Below are 17,235 nucleotides of genomic sequence, written 5' to 3'. Positions count from 1 at the left end.
AACATTTTGAGTGTGCTGCATATTTAGCTCTTGCTGGCCCTAATGGTGCCCAATCAGTTCCACCAGGTCCGTTCCAATGGGGTAGGCGGCCTCTACCCTGATTACACTGAATTGTGGGTATTTCCTGCCTCTAAGCCTCGCATATGGATTGAGTAAGGCAGTGGCTGAGGGACTACCGTTTCTCTCCACTACATCTTCATTTCTTTCTCTCTCACTTTTTTCAACGGAAAAGCAAAACACTTTTGTTTTTTCTGGCTCTGCTGTCAAAATACTGAGCTGGGCTTTGGCTCAGTGTCTGCTTGCATGTAGCCAAGGAAAATCCCATGAGACAAGTGTGGCTAAATGCAGTTTAATCCACATGATCACTATCCGTCTGCGGACTCAACCACACCTATTGCTGACCTATTGCTATGAGGCAAACACATTTTCATTCAACCTCTCTCCTTGCGTGTTTCTCTCTTTAGGATTTAGATGTTTTCAATAGATGCAATGAACGTGTTTGAAAGTCCTGGTGAAGGTATATGTGTTATGATTAGATCAGATTCACCGTATGGGTTGTGGCTTGTTTTTACGGCAGAGGTCATTTTGTCTTCATTAAAAAAACAGCAGGGTGGATGCTTTACAAATCCAATAACACTTTTCCCCTAACAAGAAAATTATACCGTCATCATGAAATATAACCTTGTATATAATGCCATGGTAGCACCTGTAAGTGACAATGTGCTTTTAAAGCAAATACCTAGCCTGCCAGCACTATTTTTATTTGTATAATGTTTTTATAAGTAAGAACCCTAGTATAGAAGTCTAGTAGTGATTATATTATTTTATATACCCAAAGAAAATGGCTTTTCTAAAAAAGAAAGAAGTGAATTTAGTTGGGTATGGCCATCAGTTGAATCATGTTATATCCAAGGAGAATGAATAAGGCAACCCCACTTTGGTATTCTTTATGGCATCTTGAGTTTTTAACCTTCACATGCATTACTCCACCAAAAAGGATTTTCTATTAAGGGGCAAAAAGATTCTGGCAGGGTGATGATTTAAAAAGCTGACATCTCTCTCTGCAGTGGGGGAAAAGCTCTATATAAAAACAGAAAATTCACTGCAAACCTTGGCAAAGTTTAGAGGATGCCTGTTTTATTTAGACACTACAGCTCATAAACTATGAAGACTGGGTAAAAGGGGAAGAAGAGGTCTCACATTTGGTGCCAGTTCTCTTCATGACATATTAAAAAAATCTCCACACATACCGAATAATTGTACTGAGCAGTTTTGGAGGACTTCTCCCAACTGCAGATTTCCCATACTTTATGCTATCCCACTGGACCGGGGCTTCATAAGCTCTTTTTGTGGGAGATTTTGGCATTTGATGCCGGTGCTTGTATGTTTGTATTAAACATTTTTTGGAATGGGCGGCTCATTATTTTGCGCTCCATTCTCAAACATTGGCCATACTTCCTCTCCAATATAACCACTGATAGAGGACAGATTGAACTGCATTTTTCAGGGTTTTACATACCTGCTGAAGTATTTGATTTGGCAACTGGACAGCTTTCACCTCAAGGCCATATAATGCAGGAGCAATGAATCAGAATATTTTGGTTGTTATTGTATTTGTATATTTGGGCAGATGGTCAAGCAAGTCAAACATACAAAAGTCCACCCATGAAAATTAATTACCAAAGGGCACATATGGCATGTAGAAATAAGTAAATTAGTATTTCATGTAGTTTATTAAGCATTATTACTAGATCAACAGTGCAAATTGTTTTTTTATCCATCATATTATAGCTTGTGAGTAATAGTTTGCAGGGTCTAATGGTTATACAGCCACACATTTTAAGGAAAAAGTCTTGATCCAAATGTAAACAAGAGGGAAATCTCCCTCCCAAACTCAAAACACAGGTTTTAAACCTATCACTCTCATACACAGCAGTTTAACAAATCTATATCTAATATTATAATCAGTTAAAGAACTTGAAAATTGTTATTTTTCATGAGAAATCAAAGTCAAATGATACATGTAATTATACTTTTTAATTAAACATGGAATATTGGTCCTTTAATTGACTGACACTGAGTATGATATTAATGTCTTCATGTTGACTAGCATACATCCACTGTGCCACTAAGCAAGTAACTGAATACTTTCCTTTCCTTTCCTTTCCTTTCCTTTCCTTTTCTTTCCTTTCCTAGCTTCACCATTCATAAGTATCTAAGTATGGGACACAAATGTTTAGGAAGCTTCTCTGTAATCAGAATTATGTTTCAATTCCTGTTCTCACTTTCAACAAATATAAATTTGTTACTGCCTTAAATTGCTTGCTTCATGATTGGAAGGCAATGTTAACTGCATAAAATTCTTAATAGTCAGGGTTGGCATCTGTTTTGCCTTTTGTGTGTCCTCAGCTGTTTGAAAAACATTTTGTTGTCTTACTTCCTTCTCTGACTCCCACTGCTGTCCTGTGTCTAACAAAAGAGATACTGTGACACCTACTAAATTACTGGTGTACAGAATGTGATTGATTGACTAGTTGTTGGCCTGCCATGACCACTGGAATGCACCTCATGTGAAAGGTGCCTCCAACAAACACACTGGTGCATACCTACTCAGGTTACCTGAGCGGCACACCAGGTATTATAAATCTCATTGTGTGATAAAAAAAAAGAGGGCAAGGAGGAGAAAAAAACAAGTCATATTTGAATAAAAACATTTTCTCCTCCCTTTTATGTATCAAAGAAAATATGTACTTTTCTCCAGGTGTGGGTTATTTCACTTTGCTTGTAATGTGATAGAAGACTAATGCAAAACACCTGAGCTCAAAATGAAATGCAGCATATAATGTAATAAAGTGCATTGTCTGATTGGTTATGGTAATTTTTCATTTAGCCACAATAACCTTAAGCTCAGCCGCCTCAAATCCAGTAAAATTACTTGAAACAGATGTGGCTCCGAGGTTCCAGATAGATCTATGAAAAATGTGTCTCGCAGCAGAGGTACCACCAAGCCTGGTCTTCATATGCGTACTGTAGGAGAGTGTCTCAAAACAGAGAAAGCATTGGTGCATTGCTATATTTTACTGTATGGCATAAATCAAAAATTATAGAGGTGCTGAGAATAAAAAGCATCTGACATTTTTAGCGTGACAGTTCCGCCGTTCCCGTGTTTAAGTGGTGGTGGGAGCTTTGTGACGCTAGGCCGAGATCTCCTCCTGTTAAGCACACATCCTGTAGGCTTTGTCCCCTGGCAGTGACCTGATCCAGCAGGAGGAAGCAACCAATCAGGAAGATATTAGATCAGCTCCGGGAAAAATTAATAAAAATTCTCTCAAGTCTGCCTCACCTACTGTACTGAACCATGAGATTCATACACAAGAGTAAAGGCGTACACTTTATATGCTTTCATCAGAGTGACTCCATTAAACTCCCCCCTCTCCAGGTTCAAATGATCTATGGGCATTATGATACGCTTGTGGAAGGTGTTGTGTTCCTTACAGCCGACGTCCAGACAAGGGTGGTCTGTGCAACCGGATCCTTTGACATCACAGAGAACATGAAAACATGAAACAGTTATTGATCACAGAGTCCACACTAATCAAATAGCACCCTGCTTTGTTTGAAGTTAAAAATGGTTACAGTGGGTGTTTACCGTTGCACTTCAGGACTCTCAAGCCGCACCCCTCTTAAACATACACAGACAGAAGTGTTATTTGTATTGTTAAATTTACATTAAGTCCATTTTAATTGCATCAACCCACTAAACAGATCTTACAATAATGGGCCTGACAGAGAAAATTGCAATCATCTGTGAAGAGCCTGCGGCAGAGTAATGGACAAACCTGATTAATTTAATCTTGTTGCACTCCATTATGGCTGCACTTTATCATTTCAACAGATGGAGCACCAAGAAATTAAAAAAATGCTCTCAAGGATATGTGGCGCTCTCCATCCGCTTGCATCCCTTTATCTGAAGGTGTGTGGGCTGCTGTGCTGTGCTGTGTTGTGCTGTGCTGTGCTGAAATGAAGGCTTGGACTTGAACCTTTGGATGAGTGCATTTTCAAACCCAAATGAGATTATGTGAACAGCCAATTGATGCAACAAATCATCAGAATTGTCTTGTGATGTATTGCTGAAGGCTATTAAGGGCTGTCCATCCAATCATCTCTTCCAATAAGTTGATATTATCAAAGGAGTAGGATGACAATTGCTTTATTATATGGAGCCTCTTCACATAAGTATAAATGTTGCATTCATTCATCATTCACATTGAAACTGTTACAATTCTGGAGGTACATCTTTCCATACTGTATACTGTTGTGTAATAGTAATAGAAAAGTATGCAACCGTTAAAGTTGTGGTTCCCAACCTTTTTTTGCTTGTGACCCTTTAATACGGAGCAATATTTCTTTGCTACCCCTTGTCAAAGGCTGCATAAGTTATGAGCAGTTCAATTGAAGAGTGGTTTTCCCATCTCATATTGTTTAATTTGAATACTTAGGCCTGAAAGAGTACATCTGATACAGCATTTTGCAAAAAAACAGGCAGATATTAAAGGACAAAAAAACAAGAAATAACACTCCATCCATCCATCCATTTTCTGCTGCTTACCTGGCACCAATTCGCCTGTCGACCTCACACTCCATCTTACCTTCACTCATGAACAAGATCCCAAAATACTTGAACTCCTTCACTTGGGGCAGCAACTCACTCCCAACCTAAGGGGAGCAGTCCACCTTCTTCCGGCAGAGCACCATGGCCTCAGACTTGGAGGTGCTCATCCTGACCGCTTCACATTTGGCTGCAAACCGTCACAGTGCCTGCTGGAGGTCACAATGCCATCCTGGCCGTGGAACAGTGGACCAGCTCTTCACCCTTGCAGAGATACTTGAAGGGTCATGAGAGTTTGCACATCCAGTCTATATGTGCTTTGTAGACTTGGAGTAGGCTTATGACTGTGTCCCTTGGGGCACCTTGTGGGGGGTGCAAGTTGAGAATCACTGAATGAAAGCATCAAACGTCTAATATTTTGATAAATTCCTGCCCACAACTCAACAAGAAGCACCCACGTACGTTTGAAAACCATGGAACAATCTTGATAACTATGTGGAGACCTATAGGTGGCGCTCTAATTCATATCTATAACTGGGAAATAGAGCTTTGTGGGCAATGCATCACAATATGGTTTACTACAGCAAACGCCACTTTTTAATATTTGGGCACCCTCCAAGACATTTAAAGTTATTGAAGTAGACCAATATAAAAATCACAAAGGCATATTATAAAAATTAATCTGCATTAGAACAAATTACAGTAGAACAAATTACCTAAACTTACCCATAGCCTATTAATTGAGTTTAAGCAGACTGTGTATGTCACAAGTAAAAACAACCAGACATAATTAACGAAGTGAACTGTAATACAGTGTGTGTAAAGTTTCCCTCGTGCCTGCTACATTTGATACCAGTGGGCAGCGCGCGCACAGACGCATTGGATATCATGTCAATTCACTGTAACTCTCCGACTCTGCTGCCATGAAACGTTTTTTAACAACACTACGCGTTTTATGCGGGTTTTCCGAAGTACTGTCGCGTTAGTCTGTGAAATATCTACCAGCGGACTGGGAGAGAAGCAGTCGCTGACGGGTTAGAAGACGTAAAATTCATGGTTATGGACAGGGAGACTTGTTGCATGTGGTGACAGCGGTGATACATAAGGTAGGCAGCCACGAGACGACTCAGTTTGGGGTTAGCTTGCTTTCCTGACACTTGTTTTGCTTCTTCAAATCACAAATGTTATAAATATCTATTTGTTTTCCTTGTGTGTTGAGATGACAGCGTGGTGTTGAGCCATTTCCAACATGGGCGGGGACAGCAGCAGTTGATTTGAGTCCCATGAATCCGCAGCTGTGTGCAGGTTTAAAGTAAAGATGGGTGAACGAAAGATGTGACTTTTATCTGAAAAACAACTGGTGTAATTTCAATAAAATGTGTGTTTTGTTTATTTATGTTTTATAGACCTATTTCAAATTTTTATTTATTAGGCTATATGTTACCTGTGGGGTAAAGCATTAGGGCAGTTTACTTGGTTGTTGTGCAAACTAGTATCAGTTACTGTAAAGTAGCTACTTTACAGTAACTGATATTAGTCTCAAAAAAGTGATTAACACCATTTCAACACAATGGGCTAAGTGTTATATACTTCAGTAAGCCTTATCATACAGTAGACTTGAGTGTACATGCTGTGTAACTTCAAAAGCATATACTGTAAGAATAGCATGCTTTCACTCTCAGACATGGGGGTAGGGTAGTGCAGGTACAAGTTGCATACGGGGCATTTATCAAAATATCATTTGCCTTAAGTTAACAGCAGTTGTACCTAGGTTTTACTCTCATTCATTCTGCCCCAGGCTGCAGTCATTTTTCTGTCTAATTATTTCCTTTTTTACTGTGCACCACATTTGACAGTGATGGATAACAGGTTAAAAATGGACATTTTCTCCTCCGTGTATGTTGGATTAACTCAAGCACACATGGTGTTCTTCCCTCAGACCAAAGGACCTTGGAAAGATTGTGTTCCCCTCTGCTTTTCCCATTCAAATATTATACAGTTTGTCTTCATTTTCTTCTGACTTGGAGTCCTTTCTATGATATATAGCTAAAGCACATCATCAAGACAGAAGTGTAGGTTATGTCAAAGTTATGCCATTATGATTACAGTCTAGGTTGCAGAAGCAGGCCCTCTACCAGTCCAGCTGTACTGATTGAATACGCATCTCAGTGATGGAGTGTATAAAGATGGTGGTTCCCTGATTGGATGTTTTTCTTTGTCTAACCGGAGCAAGTTGTCAAATATCAGTAGTACTTCAGTGTCTAAATGTCAATTTGAGGAGCTGCCATATTTATGCACCTGGTTAAATGTTATGATGCGGTTACTGCTGAGTACTGGCTCACTTCTGGCTAGAGGTCACATGCGTGGGTCCATGGTTGCACAAACCATGCGCTGCTGTCATTACAGTACTAGAAAAATGGAACAGGGTGCACATATGATGTTTTCTTTGCCTGCTACCAGGAAGCTGAAAGTGTTGGCGATCAGATCAGATAGCATTTCATAATGCATAAGCTGAAAAGTCCAGGCTGTTGTGCATTGTTTATCATGTTTTACCCTTCAGTGTACAGACATGCACCATGCATGATCAATTGACAGTTAGGATTATCTACAATCAGTCATTTGTATAATATTGTACTACTTTTTTCACTGTGATGAAATCATCATCTGACAAGGCCACAGTTTTGTGTTCCTTGCCTGGGATTGTCTTGCAGAAATATCATCCATTTTATGAAAGATCGGGAACATGGTCAAAATCCACAACACTATAGATGACATATCTATTGTGACTTATGGCCATTACATTTTAAAGCTTTTTCTCTTTCTTAGGGTGATCTCACATCCGTTGAATGATTTATTTTATGGACATCTTTATTGACATTGCAGAATATGTTGTTTTGGTTTGACCCAGTTTCTTTTTGGTGCATTTTGTATTTTCACTCATTGAGATGGAACAGCTGTGACCTAAAGATTCAAGATCAGAATTCATTCAATTTTTTAAAAGTGTGGTAGCTCAGCAGGAATACTGCAATGTATCATGTCTGCAGCAATGAATAGGACAATTTTCATTCACACATGTACCAGATTCCCTACTGTACTGTACATGTGCTTCACATTTTCTTTAAGACTTGACTTCAGAAGAAAGTTCTCCAGTCTGTTCTCCTTACTTTTGAAGTTACATGCTCCTCCAATTACTGGGGCCATGCAGTCTCCCCTATGGTGTCCTTGGACAGCTCTTTGAGTGCCTGAAAATGTTGCGGACCATTAATTCTGGATTGTCTTCATCTGTTTGCATAATTTTCCCTCCGTAACCATTTTCCTCCCCCATTTTCACAGTCTGTGCTTTCAGGTTTATTTTTTTCTCTTTCATAAATGTTTGAGTCTTACAGAGATTTCAGTTTTATGTCATTTTTTTCAATCCCACTGACAGTTGTTAAACTTTTACATCAGCCTGTTTTATGGTATAGAGCCTGTCAGTTGTGTACTGTACACAGCATGTGTATTTTACAGCCTGTGTGCTGATGTTGCCTATTGAAACTGCTCACCTGCCAGAAGATAGGTTTACAGATTGTATTCCACAATATTTTTTATTCTCTTATCAATATTTACAAAAATATATAAAATCATAAACACTAGTAAATTATCAAAACAGAAAATCAATTTTATGTTTAAAAAAAAGGGTGGGGAGTGAGGGGGTGTGTTTCCTTTAACGTTATGCATTTTTTTAGGTTTTTCAGTTAGACTAATTTGCTGTCAGGCAGGAGGTTGTTTTTGCAACTCAGGCAGACTCCAGAAATTAATTTATCCAAATAACCAAGTCCTCCTGGGCCATGGAGGTTGGGACACTGAAATGGCCCTGGTAGGCAAAGCTGCCTTTTGAAGTCTGGAATGTTTTGGCTGACTTTGAGCAGGCGACTGGAGTGGAGGGATCATTTTCACTGACCCATGGGATTTTTAACCATTTTCATATACTGAGAACAAAACAAAGTGAGGAAAAATGCCTGAGCTGATTTGCATCGACTTTGCTATCAAAAACTGAGGGGGGGAAATGAAGTGAAACTGATTTAGGGGATGCGTAGTTTTCTTCTTTGCTGGTTTGTGGACTGTGTTGGCAATGGTATATCATACTCAGCTGCTGAAAAAATCTGAAATATCAGTGATCCACTCCAAAAGGCCGAAATTGGCATTAATTGTTAACTATGTTGTTGCCTCTTCATAAGTTTTTCAAAGTTGTTGCTATTGGCTTTATGGCTTATCTTAAAGAATCCAGCCATACAATAAAAATCAACATCATTAATGCACTTTGAGTGCTAATTAGGTGGTCATTTGGACTGCAGGCAAAGTAAATACAAGGGCCATCCTAATAATACAAACACGTTGATTGTACACTTCCATTGTAAAAATGCCCTCATTAGGTATAATTCTTTAGATCCAGTATAAAAAATCACCATAGTACTTACATTAATGAAATTAATTCCTATTCAGACTTGAATTACTACGACTAAATGATATGCTTTTATTAAACAAGCCAAGGAAAGGGAAGTACAGGAAACCAGGCAGTCTTGAGTAACAGGCCACTTGAGTTTCCAGTGTAATAAATAATTCACAAGTCCTGTGTGATGAGCTGCTGAGGACAGAAATCCCTAATGACAGCTTTTTATAACCTATGACTCAGCTGGCCATTATGCTTCTGACATCCCTACACAGACCACATCCCCTCTGCATGCTCAGTGCTCACTCTTCTCTCCCTCCGCACTGCTTCGCCTACCGCATGGACAAAAAGGAGTTACATTACAAAGTACTGTATACATTCACTTAATGAAAGAAACTGAAATTGAAAACATAGTAAAATTAAATTATTACATATTAAATATTTTAAAAAAAACAACACATCCATTTTGTGAAAGTGTTTTACATTTTGTTAAGAAACAACCTACTATCTTGTAAAAGGTGTGTTACGTTTTGGTTGTATAGAGACAGTCATTTGCAAGAGTCTTGAAACAGATTATATAATGCACATTAACTATCAACAATAACCCTAGTATTAACATTTTATTAAGTAATAACTCATAGCACTGTTATATCAGTCTTTTTTAGTTAATTCTAACATATAGTCCTTTTACAAAATTGTTTTTTCAATCAGCTTCTTCGTCTCATTTGTTGTTAGAAATGTGAGAAATACAGGAAATGTGAAAATTGCAGTGAAAGCAGTAAAATGTTTTTTTGTGAATGTGTAAGGTTTCTTTCACAAAATGTATGTTATAACAGTATAATTGTGGCTATTAACTTCTTTCTCTCTATTGCATTTTCCTGCTTTAGGTCCACGCAGGAGGGATTGGGCTAACCTTAACGCCTGTTGCTACTGCTGTGTATGTGTGAGGTAAGAGACTGAATAATTGAGTTTCTCCAGTCTGCTTTAGGCCTGTGACTGATCAAGTGTTACAGTGTTTGATTGGCATAATGGCACCATACCCCCCCAGGTAAGGTCATTCCGAGCAACATCTGGGTCTATTATGCATTATGCAACTCCCAGTATGAAAGGCAAGGCCTCATATGGTATTGGTTGATATCATTATTGTTATCATTTCCAAACCCCAGCTCTCACTAAGAATAGGTGGTTAATTTTAGATGCAAAAAAAGATCCAATTACTCAGGCCTCTGCTTGTGGTTGTCCCCGGAGTTAGTGCAGGGAAATAAATCTGGTGGCCTTGATTAAGTACCTGACAATAGAGTTAGCACAGCACTAGTGGTTTATAGTAATACAGCGGACATGGGCAATTAGGCCCACCAAGTAATTTACAGTACTGCATGCAGGTGGTGACCTGGTATGAGCTGGGGACCACCTTAGTAACAAATTAGATCGTATAGGCAAGCAGAGTAGCAGCTCTGTACGACTTCCAAATAAAGCAAAGTAATCAAAGAATATAAAAAGCTTGGCGCATATTTCAAATTTGTTATGGTTTTGTTTTTGTGAAAGGAATAACATATGGCTCCGGGTTTTTCAATCCGTAATTTTCTGGAGAATGAATGATCACTTTTATACGTTGTTGATCTTTTTACGTCAGCGTGGACTGTTCTCCTCTCACTGCTACCTATTAATTATGAAATACTGTAGGTCTTGCCCATTTCATTTTACTACTTCTTCCTGCTGAACTTGGTGTGAAAGGCTGCTGTTCTTAAATAGGTGTATAAAAGTAAGAGTGGGGAAAGTTACCCCAGCACCAACTCTCTCTAGCATTATGTCATCAGAGTCAAAAAGGCACAGCTGAAGAAAAATAGCTTGTTTCGCACATGATAGACACCTCAACACATGGAGCAAATGGGAGTGGGCTATTTGGCTGCTTTTTTTACTATAGCAGAACACACAGCAGCCTTGTTAAGAAAATTCATGCGGTATTATAATCCTTGGAAGGACCTAATAGTTAACCTTTTAGAGAGAATAGGTTTCTCTCTTATCTTAAAATGTGAACTTGTGCATTTTCTTAGTAATTGATGGATGATTAGCCACAATGAAATAATAGTCCACATGCTAGAATATGCTCTCTACATATATCTACATATTTAATACACAGAAAGATCTGTTTATACATGCATCATGCTGTGTGTACAGTGAAGAAAAACAGTGCCCTCTTCTGCCTGCCAGCCTGCCTCTGTCTTATCCCCCCACAGATTGAAGCATTATTTCAGGTTTTGCTGTAGTTTACAGTGTGGAGACTGGCAATCTGTGTCTGTGGCTTGTCAGCCTCTTGTACAGGGTCAGGCACTAGGCTGTAGAGTGGCAGGACCCCTGGAATAACTCTGACTGCCTTGATCCCCACTGTCAACACAATGGCCTTAGTGTAAGCTGATTTCATCAAGGCCACCACAGTACGGTGGTTGCCCTGCTCCCCATGATGGACCACTGCTGGGCTGGTTTCCTCAGCAAGCCTGTTTCATTTAACAGGAACATGTTCTGTTCAGTCAATGCAGTTTCTTCCTGTGGCGCTCTAGGTGTTTGACTTAGTTTCTTGGTTCTGTTTGTGGTCGAATCAGAAACAGAAACACACAAGAGCAAAAATATAGAACATACTAGGTGAGGTGAATTAAACTCATTCCAAAATTAAAAGTTGTATAGTATAAAAAAAATGAAATCTCTCCAATCACAAATAAGTCATGAAGTTTAATACATCAGTGTACTGCTATTGCTTACTCCTTTCAAGCATTGGTTACCAAGTGGGTTCTTTCATTAAGATCATTATTACGCTACATGTCTGTGCAGGGAGGTCCATCTATTTTTGTGTGTGTGTCATTCATTCATGACAAACGCCCTGCAAATAGGGAGAAAAGCTAATTGGCATAAACTCCAATGATGTAAGCAGCACCACACCACTAACAGCTGTGTGTGGTCCAGCGATGCTTGCACAGCTATTTTAAAACTCACATCCAAAAGACATACACTGTGTAATTGTGCTACACCTGCAATACAACTTGGTCTTGAAGACAGATGGTGTAAGCAGCAGAACATTTTGCTTTTTTCCCTTGACAGAGAAGAGATTAGTTTTGTTGAGCTCAGTCATAATTTATGTGACCTCCTGTCAAAGCTAATATACGTGCATTCATTAATATAAAAAGTCTGTCTTGCCTGGGATGATTTTTGATAGATTATGTAAATGAGCATTGGTGTTATCACATGTGTTATTCCTCTGTCTGTTAATTTAAATTCATAGAAGTACTATAAGACGAAAAAAGAAAATGCTTGGAAAACAGTCTAATTATGAGTGCTATTTGCATTCACCCAATAATTCAATTTTGCCCTGGTTATTTCTACAGATGCGAGTGTGAACTCATTGCTGGACTACTGTAACAATATTTTGCATTTCTGCTACTGATGTTTAATCTCTCATTAGCCTTTAGGTGACATGAAACAGCATCAGTCTCAATCTTGCGTTTGCCAGTCAGAAGCAGGTTGAGTGACAGGCACAGAACAGCACATCCCTTATGTAAACCCCTTCCTCTACCACCACGAAATTAGAGTGGCTGTTGCTACACACTGCCGCCTCCTGCTTCTACACAGATGAGAAAGTAAGCACTCCGGTTCAGAAGTTCACATTTTGGATGCGTGCCGGAACTACTTAAGGCCAGTGACGTTTTTCAGAGGAACAGGTGGTCAGAGTGACATAATTCTGGCTCACTGTTTAGATCCTTAGAAATTAGGCTCTGGTGCTCTAGAAGAATTATTACTCTGTCAATATGTATAAGCGCAAGTTTATCTGACCTGTTATTAATTTAAACTGATAAAAAGGGAAAGACAAAATTACCATACTTCTTTACAGCTCCCTGTATACCATACTAGCATATATGTCCGCAAACAAACAAATCATATACATACGCACCCATCTTTGACGTGTCTCAAGGCTTGGCTGAGAAAGCTATTTATTCACATACACTGTTAACTACTGGCATGTATGTGTTCGAATGGAATGCCATTCAGAATGCAGAAAATATATTTAGTTCTCGCCAACAGACAGCAAAAGGCACCAGTGGGTCTAGCCCCTGTGTGAGAACAGTTATTTCTGTCGCAGTATGGACTTTCAATTACTGTAATCCGTTGCTTGACTCCTTCAAGAACATCAGGGCTGATTAACTATTTAGATACATCTGATGTGTCACCTACAGTGCATATCATAAAGGGACATAGCTGTATTTTTGACAATAAATTCATTTATTTTCTTTATATTTTTCTCTTTATTTAGAAAGTGCCAAATGAAGATGTTAGGTTGGAATAAAGTATAACTTGTATGGATTTATTCTAGTCTTGTCCTCTGCCTCTTGACCTCCATCCACAATTTATATGTGAGTTATAAAAGGAAACAGGAAATGTAATATAGAATATCTGCTCACCTTTGTATTGATAAGAAATGGTTGCATCTTAGAGTTATTAAGAATGAAACATAGTGCAGCAGCTGTTTGACAGATTGTAGGTATTATGAGTTTCTTTAAGCCCATTAATAGGTAGGTGCTTATAGACAGTGGAAATACCCCACAGCTGCAGTGTAGCTGTTGCTCCATATGTGATCCTCCTGTCAGACGCTCAGAAAACACTCAAACTTCACTACCATGCAGACATACAGTACAGCACTCTCCACTGCAGCCATGCGGACATCAGCTGTCCAATGCATAATAAATCCACAGATGTTCTGCTTTTACTTACAATTACATTTATTTAAAACCTTTTTGACACCCTATTAGTGATTACCTTGCAAATATGTAATGTATGCTAGTGATGCATGGTGTAACAACGCATTTCTTTAAACAATTTCAATGACATGTAGGGTCACATGTAACTCCCTGGTAACACTAAACATTTTGGATGCTTTAATTTGGGAAACCCTGTGAGGTCTGTGCTTATATTTGGTGGAGGTTTTACCTAAAGCTGGGAAAATCTAATGGCAAAGCCATGTGATTCAACAGGGATGAACTGAGAACAATGCCCAGATAAGTGAATTACCTACATGGTAGGAACACACAAGGGCTGTGTCCTGAAGCTATAGGCAACTGGCAGGCATACTGTTTGTATTAGGAAACAGTTGAGCAGCTCCTGCAAACACAACTTATCCTGTTTAATTGGTGTGTAATTCCTGCAGTTGTCATATATGTCTGTTTTACTTGCCCTATACAAACAATAGAGGGTAGTGTGAATGGCCATTGAGTGGTTAAGTGGAGGCTTCTCTAGGAGGGCAAATAATTGGTTGTAGGGACTGTGTAAACATTTCTAAACCTTTAGTTGACAAAGTTGCATTGTTCATTTTGGAACTGGCTGAATTACAGTCAAGTCTACTTAATTGTGTTTGAGGTATAATGCCTACATATTTTTGATTACTCACAAAATGTTGAATGAAATGTTGACATTAATTATAAAATTGCAGTTAAACAACATATTTGGTGTAAGTCAGCCAACTAATTTGTCAACCAGTGCTGCACTAATACAGCCTTATCAGCTGTGGAAAAAAAACAACAAAAAAACCCTAAAAGAAAACATGAAATATGTACTCACCCAATAAACAAATAGTTATCAGTTTAATGTTTGACTTTTTTAAATTTTATTTGATGAACAATGTCACACCAAATTATGACCACCTGACTAGTCAGTAAGCATAATGATTAGATTAGGCAATAGGCATTAACAATTATGATTAAATAAATAATCTTGCACAACATAACACAGAAAACAACAGCAGGAGTCACTTAACTCAACTTGTAAAAACACTAAATTAAATAATTACATAAATAAATCATTATTATAGAATAGTATAAAGATTTATTTTAGCATCCTCCAAATTATTTTAGCCTTATATAAAAGTTAATAACATATTGGAGAAATTGAGAAATTTGAGGAAAAACTTAGCACTCACAGCACTTAAGATCTAATACTAATTCTTGGCTGTGGAAGCTAAATTGAAAGGACAGCACTAATCAAAGCTTAGATATCATCCAGTTAATGGAGTAGTCACACAGGGTTGATGCTATAACATGTTAAAAGCTTAAAAAATAATTATGTACTCTATGGTCAAAGTGACCACCACAATGTATCAGACTTTCACACATTTAATTATGTGTATTAAATAACTTTCACTGAGATGCTATATTGGTGTCTGTGGTGCTGCGTTTATGAAGTGATTCATTGAAGATATTGTAAGTGAGCATGCTATTTTAAGAGAAAGGGTACATCGACTTGGCTGATGTATGTTGAGCACAATTTGATTTGGAATTAAATATGAATATAGATTAAAACAATCTTAAATTTTACATATGCAGCATTTCTCATGGCAGCTATTTATGCTGTCAGCCCAGGAACAAAATCCAGCTGGTCTGATTAAAATGATCAAAAACAGATTTAAGTCATATAGTATCTCTAATCTGCTGACGTGAGTGAACAATACCTTTACCTTCTCTCAGTACTCAAACTTTTTAAATGTCCTGGAGGAGTTCTTGTTCGAGTCCCAAACCTACTGAGATCTCTAATGAAGGCTTTACCTTCCAGGCAAGCATATTTCTCCAAATGACAGTAATTTACATATGATGTATTTAGAGAAGAGGAGGGCAGGCTAATTCTATTTAGAGATTTTCCTTTGTTTTAGGAGTCATTAGCAGCTAGCTCAAATCTAATTTTTACAATTTCATCAGGCCATCTTGGAAAGCCTCTGTGAGCTCATCAGAGAGGAGCATTTATTGCTAAGTGTTCTCTATTGCATTAGCACACAATAAAGCGGCCAGGGACTGCTACAGACGTTTATGTGGAATCCAGTTAACACTCCGCCAATTCGTTTTTTATTGGGACACAATCAATTTTTATTCATTTTAAAGCCAGAATGCTTTCTTTCATTGTGTGCCTACCCCAGCTTATTATGCCCTAAACTAATTACTCAGTTGTTTTCACAAAATGCTAATGTTTATGTTAAAGATTTCCTCTTTGAAATGCAGACACGACATATGCATAATGTGAGATTGTGTATTCAAATATAAGTCTGTCACATATGTTCTTCATTACCACACACTTTACACAACACTTTGAGCATAATAATTTCATTCATTTAATTTATAAAACAGTGAACACATTGATTTTGAAGAACTGCAATCACAATAATCAAATAGCAGCCCTTCAGTCAAATTTGGCCCTGGACCAAAATTATTTGACCCCCCTTTTGGAAACTGTTTTTTTTTTTCCACATTGGGTTACACCATTATTCAGTAAGCACCAATCAAAGAATAGAAAATGCAAAAAGCAAAATGTGCCACACTTTGTGTCATGCACAAGGCTTCCATGGTGCTGAAAAGAAGTCAAATAAACCAAAATCTCTTAAAGTCCAACAGGAATAAAATTCATCAGTATAATTTTAGTTAAAGAGATTTCAGTTTCTTTGTAAATAAGATACACTGGCCTGACATTTATATATGAGTAAACACATACTTACATACCAATTATTCACCATTAAAACTCCCATTTTCATTATCTATTATTCTTTTGCATCAAACAAGTTTAGTAAAAGTGACACAATGTGTTGCATCTGAAGTAGAGGTGATGGCTTTAACTGAAGCTTAATGGTATTATTATTATTTAGAACAGCACCTCTAAATATAGGTTAGAACGCAGAATTGGTCAACCTTTGAACTATAGGTCATTCATGATCTGAGGACAGGAATTATCATTATTGCAACAAGCAATCTTTTTAGTATTAAGAGAGCCAGAATGAGATAAACATAATGTATTTTTGAGAGTTTTTTACATTTCTTAACCCAGTAGATATGCATGATAGATTGTATTTATCGTGATTATCTTTTTTATATATCATTATAATCAAAACTTCAAGCTGCTATTTATTTGAGGTTTGTGTGAATAGCTGAAAATTGATCCATGTGTGGCGAAAAGTAGCTCAAGTCGTCTCAATGTGAACTAGATGTGTGCATCTTCACTGCGGTGTGATAATTAGAGTGCTTAAGTGCTCCTGGAGACAAGACAAACCCAGATACCCTCTTCCTCTTCAGCCCCTCCTCTCATTCACTAAGAAGGTCTTTAATGGCTCCCATTTGACTCTGATATCATTTATTGTTTGGTATCAGATGTACACCTCGTACCCTTCACCATTTGCGCT

At 38.0% G+C, this 17,235-nt stretch overlaps 1 protein-coding gene across 14 annotated transcripts in view; it reads left to right on the top strand.

Annotated features, from left to right (window-relative positions):
- The first annotated feature begins 5,344 nt into the window (after positions 1-5,344).
- Positions 5,345-17,235, top strand: part of eya1 (EYA transcriptional coactivator and phosphatase 1) — a 61,990-nt gene continuing 50,099 nt past the window's right edge. For 5 of the 14 annotated variants that reach the window (XM_042400061.1, XM_042400060.1, XM_042400056.1 and 2 more), the window contains exons 1-2: positions 5,347-5,715; positions 9,926-9,986. The gene's annotated coding sequence lies outside the window, so the exon portion shown is untranslated. Of the gene's footprint in view, positions 5,716-9,919; positions 9,987-17,235 lie in introns of all 14 variants that reach the window. The other 9 variants (XM_042400055.1, XM_042400046.1, XM_042400047.1 and 6 more) reach the window with 4 other exon arrangements.

This window comes from Thunnus maccoyii, chromosome 21, assembly GCF_910596095.1.
Source record: "Thunnus maccoyii chromosome 21, fThuMac1.1, whole genome shotgun sequence".
Taxonomy (NCBI): domain Eukaryota; kingdom Metazoa; phylum Chordata; class Actinopteri; order Scombriformes; family Scombridae; genus Thunnus; species Thunnus maccoyii.
Note: the sequence above shows the minus strand (reverse complement) of the source record. Positions and strands in the feature narration are given on the sequence as shown.